This window comes from Pinus tabuliformis, chromosome X (assembly GCF_031772625.1).
Source record: "Pinus tabuliformis cultivar Carrire ecotype Pingquan chromosome X, CPIR1, whole genome shotgun sequence".
In the NCBI taxonomy this organism is placed as follows: Eukaryota; Viridiplantae; Streptophyta; class Pinopsida; order Pinales; family Pinaceae; genus Pinus; species Pinus tabuliformis.
This window is the reverse complement of record NC_142308.1, coordinates 468,221,664-468,230,612: the sequence shown is the minus strand read 5'-3', so window position 1 is coordinate 468,230,612 and position 8,949 is coordinate 468,221,664.

The following is an 8,949-nucleotide window of genomic DNA, read 5'->3' as shown; positions in this document are numbered from 1 at the left end:
GGCTGAGAGCTTAAAAGGAAAGGAAGCTCAGATAGCAACTAATTAGTGCACACAGTGGAAGCAAAGAATGGATGAGGCGATCAATCTCGAATTGATTTTCTATAACATAATAGCATGCTTGTAATACAAATTTGAATTACAAATTAATCCAAAATTGGTTACATTGCCAAAAATATTTTTCTTAAGACAAAAATGACAAATCGGGCCTCTAGTACCAATGAGAGATTAACTTAAAAGTACAACAACACTAAATAATATGTCTACAAAATATGGCCTTCTCGATCTTCTAAATTCATCTTTGCTTCATGGAATTTAGATTCTGTGAACTTGGCCTTCCTTATACTAGAGTAGGCTGGGATGGTTCGATGGTTGGAAGATAAATTAAGGAATTACTTTTGGTGCCCTGTGTTCTGCGGAGCTAAGGCAGTGGAAAAAGTAATCAAGGCTGAGTTCACTCCGACAATATGCTTGTGAACTAGACCTTAAAGGCATTCACTCAACCGTTTTAATTGCCTAATACAGCTTGCTCTGTATATTTTGATTGCCTAATACAGCTTCTCTGTATATCAGGTTTTAAGTATACCTTTGAACCAGAACTGATGGAAAACAAGGGTGAGCCCCTAGAGGTCTTGTGAAGGATGCTTCCAATGTTCTGTGCACTTCCTCTTGATGCCTAAGTGTTTTACATAGCCTATCAATCTGCAATTTGAGGAGAATGCATAGCCATCAGACAAATATTAGAATTTGTTAAGGTCATTAATGAAGCCTGCACCAAGAACACACAATCCTCATTGCATACTCTCACTTAATAATCTTGCTCTGTATACCAGGTTTTAACTATATCTTTTGAGTCAGAACTGATGGAAGACAATGGAGAGCCCCTAGAGGTCTTGTGAAGGATGCTTCCAATGCTCTGTGCACGTCTTCCTCTTCCTGATGCCCAAGTGTTCTTGGCAGCCTATTAATCTGCAATTTAAGGAAAACGAATAGCCCATCAGATAGATATTAGACTTAACTTTATTAAGGCCATTAATGAGGCATGCACCAAGAACACGGAATCCTCGGAATCCTCATTATATAGACTCTCACTTAATAATCTCTTTCATGTATTTTCATTTTACATCATGATAAAGTACCAATATTTTAAGCTAAAACGATAGAAATAATTATCTTTCTTTCTGTCACAAGAGAAGCACTCACATATAAAAGTTAAAAACTCGAAACTTAATGAGACCAGACTAAATCGACCACAGCATAAAATTTAAATACAAAAACTCGAAACTTAATGAGGCCAGACTAAATCGATCACAACATAAAATTTAAATACGACAATCCATGTGCGGTCTAAATGGTCAATCTAGCTCCAATCCTCATTTGGTGTTCAGAAGCATCCAACATTAATCATAGAAAATTACAATAACCTACATTAGGAAGCCTTTGCTTTGATCCACAAAAATCACCACTATCCATCTCAGTCTACTCAATGATAATTTTATTCCAGGGTTCCATCAAGTCTGCAGGACATAGGTGCAGGGAACTGTATTTAGAGGACATCTGGAAACACCGCCCTCTAGGGAACATCATAGGGCACATCGGGCTCTCTGACATAGGGGACTTCACCTGAACTACTGCAAATATTACCTTCTATTAAGCAGAGGAGTGGAATCAGTAGAATCATATAGAACAATCAAACCATTTGCTAAGGGCCAAAAATTAGGTGGGTATTAAAAAAAAATCAAATAAAGAATGGATAAAAAAGCTTATATTGATAACTCCGATAAATAAAGCCAAACAGAAAGAAAGCCAACCAAGCAATCGATGTCTACTCACGAAAGCTCTACAATGGACGTTTTCATGCGTTGTTTTGCCACTTTCACCCTTTGAAGTTAGGCTAGTCGTTAATCTTTCGTCGATTCCTCCTTGCCACTCGTATCACAGAATGTCAGGGCTTACCACAACCCACATCCACTGACCTATTAAATTACAATTAAATATTGGTTATTATCTGGTTATTAAAATGCGTAGAAAGAACCAAGGATAAGATTTGTAAAGAAAAAAAGCCTGCACACATTAGCTGATTTAAAACATGTATTTATGCCCAACCATACGTGTAAATGACAATATTGTTGGAATTTTCTGATAAATTCCATAACAGACAAACAAAAATTGCTCTGTTTTTTACACTTTGTTTTTAACACAAAAACAGAAAAAATCGTTTGCTGGAAACGGTGTTGCAGCAACGCAGTTTGGTGTTGCAGCAACTGAAAAAATTAACTTGTATTCATAAACAGTAAACCAACTGATATAAGTTCGTCTTCCTCACATAGAGGGATTTTCACAAAAGATTTATGCTGAAAAGCATCTTCCTCTTGACAGAGGAATTACAACAGGAACGCTTCAGTTCCACAAACCAATTTCTGCTATCTCAGAAAATTACAGTTTCAGCCACACAGGCTGTTGCTGAAACACACAGTTTCAGTCACACAATCTGTTGCTGAAACACATGTTTCAGCATCTGGCAGACAGTTGCTGAAACACGCCTGTAGAATGCATTGCTGCTCCAAAACACAGCGAGAGCATCTTCCTCTTAACAGAGAGATTCACCAAGGACTGTGCCTAAGAGCACCTTCCTCTTGACAGAGGGATTCACCAACATGCCTTCTTCAGAGACACTTCAATCTGTGTCTACAAACAGTTGCTGTTACAGCTGTTACAGCAACGGGCAGACAGTTCTGAAATACACAGACAGTTGCTGTAACACGTGTTTCAGCAACTGTTGTGTTTCAGCATCTGGCAGACAGTTGCTGAAACATGCCTGTAGAATGCATTGCTGCTCCAAAACACAGCGAACACAAAGAACTGCTGTTCATTACATCTTCCTCTTTCTCATACGCGCTGCAACGTATTGCCCTGCAAAACTTCACGTTGTTGCGTGCTCCCCTTTGCTCTCTAGTGCTGTCCCAACGCTCTGTCTCAGTAACTCTGTCTATCACTGCGGTTTATCACTTCACTGCTGTGCATAAAATAACTTCTTCTAACCTTACGTTGCTGCGCCTCTCTCTTACTTTTCAGTCCCTGCACTGCTGTGCAAGAGGGCTTCATTCATATGAGCTCGTGGTGCTGCACATTCTTTCTTAAACACACAGAAATTACATTTGAGCGCTGCTGCACTACATTGCAGAGAGATTAACACTGCTATGGCTCTACACATATATAGTGCAGGAAGCGGTCATAACTTATCCATCAATCGCCTCAACTCTCTGACAGAGTCTCTGCTGCACATAATGAACAAATCTGATCTTTTGTTGTATTTCTTGAGTTGGTTGTGCTGAAACCCAAGACTGATAAATGTTGCGGCTGGCTCGAGGCTGGTACTCTCCTTCTCGGCCATGCTTCTTCTTTAATGCTGTTGGTGAGCAGTTATTGCGCAAAGCCCGGATCTGATCTTCCTCCTCCTTTGGGAACACAAACAGGCAAAGGGTGAAAGGACACTTATGGCGGTGGCGTGAATAAGCCGACTCCTTATAAGTCCTCTATTACGGCTCGCTGCTGCTGCACGGCAGTTGGAATTAATATTCCAACACTCCCCTTTTAATTTCAACTGTTGGGCGTTCAATCATACCCACGCTAGTGCTAATGCTGGCCATTCCTTGCACTTAGATTCTTTCTTGGCTGAGTCTTCACGCTGCTGGAGAAGTTGCTGCTGCAAGAAATCTTTCCTTCAGCTTCTTTGACACTTCAAAGAGCCTGGACTAGCTCTGATACCATGTTGGAATTTTCTGATAAATTCCATAACAGACAGACAAAAATTGCTCTGTTTTTGCACTCTGTTTTTAACACAAAAACAGAAAAAATCGTTTGCTGGAAACGGTGTTGCAGCAACGCAGTTTGGTGTTGCAGCAACTGAAAAAATTAACTTGTATTCATAAACAGTAAACCAACTGATATAAGTTCGTCTTCCTCACATAGAGGGATTTTCACAAAAGATTTATGCTGAAAAGCATCTTCCTCTTGACAGAGGGATTACAACAGGAACGCTTCAGTTCCACAAACCAATTTCTGCTATCTCAGAAAATTACAGTTTCAGCCACACAGGCTGTTGCTGAAACACACAGTTTCAGTCACACAGTCTGTTGCTAAAACACGTGTTTCAGCATCTGGCAGACAGTTGCTGAAACACGCCTGTAGAATGCATTGCTGCTCCAAAACACAGCGAGAGCATCTTCCTCTTAACAAAGGGATTCACCAAGGACTGTGCTTAAGAGCACCTTCCTCTTGACAGAGGGATTCACCAACATGCCTTCTTCAGAGGCACTTCAATCTGTGTCTACAAACAGTTGCTGTTACAGCAACGGGCAGATAGTTTTGAAATACACAGACAATTGCTGTAACACGTGTTTCAGCATCTGGCAGACAGTTGCTGAAACATGCCTATAGAATGCATTGCTGCTCCAAAACACAGCGAACACAAAGAACTGTTGTTCATTACATCTTCCTCTTTCTCATACGCGCTGCAGCGTATTGCCCTGCAAAACTTCACGCTGTTGCGTGCTCCCCTTTGCTCTCTAGTGCTATTCCAGCGCTCTGTCTCAGTAACTCTGTCTATCACTGCGGTTTATCACTGCACTGCTGTGCATAAAACAACTTCTTCTAACCTTACGTTGCTGCGCCTCTCTCTTACTTTTCAGTCCCTGCACTGCTGTGCAAGAGGGCTTCATTCATGTGAGCTCGTGCTGCTGCACATTCTTTCTTAAACACACATAAATTACATTTGAGCGCTGCTGCGCTACATTGCAGAGAGATTAACACTGCTGTGGCTCTACACATATATAGTGCAGGAAGCGGTCATAACTTATCCATCAATCGCCTCAACTCTCTGACAGAGTCTCTGCTGCACATAATGAACAAATCTGATCTTTTGTTGTATTTCTTGAGTCGGTTGTGCTGAAACCCAAGACTGATAAATGCTGCGGCTGGCTCGAGGCTGGTACTCTCCTTCTCGGCCATGCTTCTTCTTTAATGCTATTGGTGAGCAGTTAGTGCGCAAAGCCCGGATCTGATCTTCCTCCTCCTTTGGGAACACAAACAGGGAAAGGGTGAAAGGACACTTATGGCGGTGGCGTGAATAAGCCGACTCCTTGTAAGTCCTCTGTTACGGCTCGCTGCTACTGCACAGCAGTTGGAATTAATATTCCAACAAATATAAAGCCATCCGAATAGCTACCGCCAAACCAAAATGCAGTGACCATGCGATTTTTTTAAAGGCAGACAAATTGTCAATGCCTCTAAGATATTCTTTGAACATTATGCAGATATTCTCACAGGTTTTGGTCTTCGGTACCTTAAATATAAAAAAAGTCGAGTTCAAATGCAGAGTTACCCAAAGGAAATAGCGTTTTAATAGCGAATCTGGTTGATATTTCATTGAAATGCAAGTTTACGCTCTGCTCCTTCACCGGCAATCTTGTGGTCTGACCGCATCACAGATAACATTAATAGTAAACCTGTATACAACAGAGAACACTGGAATAGGAAATCCTCCTATTGAAGGAACGTATACTCCCAAGGTGAAATGACGTATTACCTGTCACCGTTTTGGAAAAATCATATCCACGTCCACATTTGCCGAAATCGCATGCGCTTTGGGAATGCAATTTACAAAACATCGGCAACTACTGCTCGAAAAGCCTCTTCTGCCACGAATTCCATATGAACAGACATATACGCAACCAAAAGTTGATTCTACAGTGCCTTGTTCCTCAACCAAGAGCCAAAAGATCCCGCTGGAAATGGTATCAAAAGAAAATAAAGAACAAGCACGCCATCGCTCTGAAGATTTCTCGATGCACTACATTATACATAATCGTCCATACTTTCCAAAGCAATGCAGCTTCCAAGCCGAAGTCTCAAACTTTCAAAAGCACAATACCCGGAGCAGTTCGAATCACTGAATATTTGATACAAATCTCCATTGAATCAGCGAGAGAAGCAAAACAAATTTTCGAGAATTAACAGCCAACTTTCTTTCAGGCGGCCTCATTTCACAACAACTTTCAACAGAAACGAATAATAGCTAACAAACTCCGTCTCCACCCTCTGATTCACACACTAAACGCAATCCGCCACCAAAAGAAGCAAACCTCCCCCAAATTGTCAATCCACATCAGAGTAAAACTTACAAATCTGAGTAAGGATACATAAGAGTCTAGGTAATTAAATAATGAGTGAAAATATCGGCCATCAAACAGCAAAGAAAGGAATGTTATGCCTCAAGTTTCATGTAATAGCGACTCAAAATGTGTCGTCCATCTTTTGCAAACTTTACATATGAAATTGAAGTGATTATCTCTGTAAAAAAATTATGATCTAGAACCTGGAAGCGATTATTTCTTTGGAACCTAGTGCATCCATCCATGCATCGATTCCACCAGCATCCGGGTGACAATGAAGAACAAATTAGTAGGGGCCATCACAGAGAAGAACAAAGTTGAACGAATTGATAAATCTGTAGAAGCATTGTTATAAACCAACGATCCAGATCATGAGTACATCAATAAGAATAAGAATAAGTAATATAGCAAGCTAACATAAGCATCCGGAATAAGTAATACAACATGAAAAGAAGCCTCCCGAATTGTTTGGGTGGGAATATCAATGAGGAGAGAGGGAATAAGTGATACAGCACACTAATAGAAGTATCGTAATACAACATGCAAACAGAAGCCTCCCGAATTGTTTGGGTTGAAATATCAACGAAAAGAGACGGCTTGAAGATCAACGAGAATGAGGTTGCAAGGGGCTTGAATTTTTAGATTTTGATTGAGATAGGCGGAAGCCGGTAATCTTTGAAATGAATGATAAGGGGAATGGGCTTCATTCAAATATGAGTGCTTTATTTGGATTGGATTGGGGAGTTTAACCTTATCATCTTTGGAAGTTTTTTTTGGAGTTGTCTATAATGCGATTTTTTGGAGATTCTGGTGACGGAATCTGGCGGAAGAAATTGAGCTTAAATCTTGATTTGTTGCAGTTAAAATAGTTTTTTAACTGCATATTTGGATTCAGCACCTGAAAAACCCTTGGGACTCTTTGATTGTGTAGAAACTAGCTATCAAACTTGCGATTCCAATAAATTGCTGCCGGATTTTGACCGGAAAAACCCACCGGAAAAGCTTCCAAAAAATCGCATTATAGACAATTGCGTTTTTTTTTTCTTCTGCTAAAGTGTTTTTTTATGATTTTTTTTAATTAAAAAAAACGTTTCTATATTAAAATAAATAGATGATATATATGTCATGTATCTTGATTACACTTTGTGTTTCTTCAGCATACATTACTTTCAAGAAGACAATGATCTGTTTTTTCTGCTAACCATATTTTCTAGTTCTATGTACCTAAGTGCTTTAGTTTACTATCCATCTTACTTAGTCTAAATATCATTTAATGATAAAAAAGAAAACACAAAATGTATTCATCTTTTGATAGTAAAAAAGTCTCATTTGTCCTTCATGACTCAGCGTTGTCTTCTAACTCTTGGAGAAGTTGATATTTCCAGCACATGTCTTAACCCCATGATCAAATGCTATAAAAAAATTTTTACCAGGTTCTTTTCCAATACCTCTTTTGGATAGTAAATCTATAGTCCAGTTATGTTCTCTGTAGATGTGGTCAATGTTGATGAGTTGGTATGTGCTCACCATAGTCTTGATGTGCTTCATCCAATTATTCAAGATCAGAGGGTTGAATTTATTCTGACCCTTAGCCAAGTTGATAGCATCCCCATAGACCTGTAGGCTCTCCAATCCCAACCATTTCCCTGCTATCAACACTCCCCATAGCGCCACTATCTCTTCCTTATTGTTCATGCCCTGTCCTCCTTCCCACAAAAAATGATAGCTTTTTCCTAGCTCAATGACTATGTAAACCCCACATCCACATTTCCTCCCACTGCAAGCACCATCGAAGAATCCCACTGGGAGTGTATGCCATATGTTTTTCCAAATGATTCTTCTTTGCTTGCTTGCAATTTGAGCTGGTCCTATCTCCAAGAAATAGGCAACAGTTTTGATTACGTCCTCCCTTAATGTCGGCTTCCCGTTCTAAAAAATGAGTGCATTTCTGATCCTCCAAATAATCCATATGAGATATAGAGGAAGAAAACGAAATTTACCATGAGATTTAATCCACTTCCATATGCAACTTCTTAACGTAGTGAATTTCTCCATTGGTATGATGCCAAAGGTATCCAATACCCCTTCTCAAACAACGATCACATATGGGCAATGCAGAAACAAATGTGCATTATCCTCACTACTTTTCTTACAGAGGAGGCATATCCCCGACCCTATGTATCCTCTGTTAAGTAAATTATTCCATGTCAGTACTCTGTCCTTTATAGCCAGCCAGCTGAAACACTTGATTTTGTTGGGGATATTCCCTTTCCAAATTTTATGAATCCGGGAGTTCCCCTGCTGTCCCAATGCCTCCCTAGGGATGTCATTGTATATCTCTTTTACCAAAGGATGCCCCCTTTTCATGCCCCCCGCCCCCACCATGACAAATGATCTTGCTTATCATTTAGAGAGATGCCTGCATTTCTCAGGTTGGTGATATAATCTTCTCATTCACCGGCATCCCCCTATGATAGTTGAATGTCCCTAACACTTTTCCATGATTGGCAGTCTATACACAGTGCATCAAACTTATAAATCTGATTTAGGTAGATTAGCTCTCTGTTATGTAGGAGATTAAGAATTCCATATCATAGAGTGTGGTTCCCTCCCATACCTTTAATATCATCTAGTCCAATCTTGATGATTGTCCCATCTCCAACCTCCCACCGAACCAATCCCATCATCCACTGGATGTTTTACATCATACTCCTCCAAATGTATGATGAATTAGTCTTCCTCTTGGCCCCTCCCGAAATCCAAGCAGTGAAAGACTGTC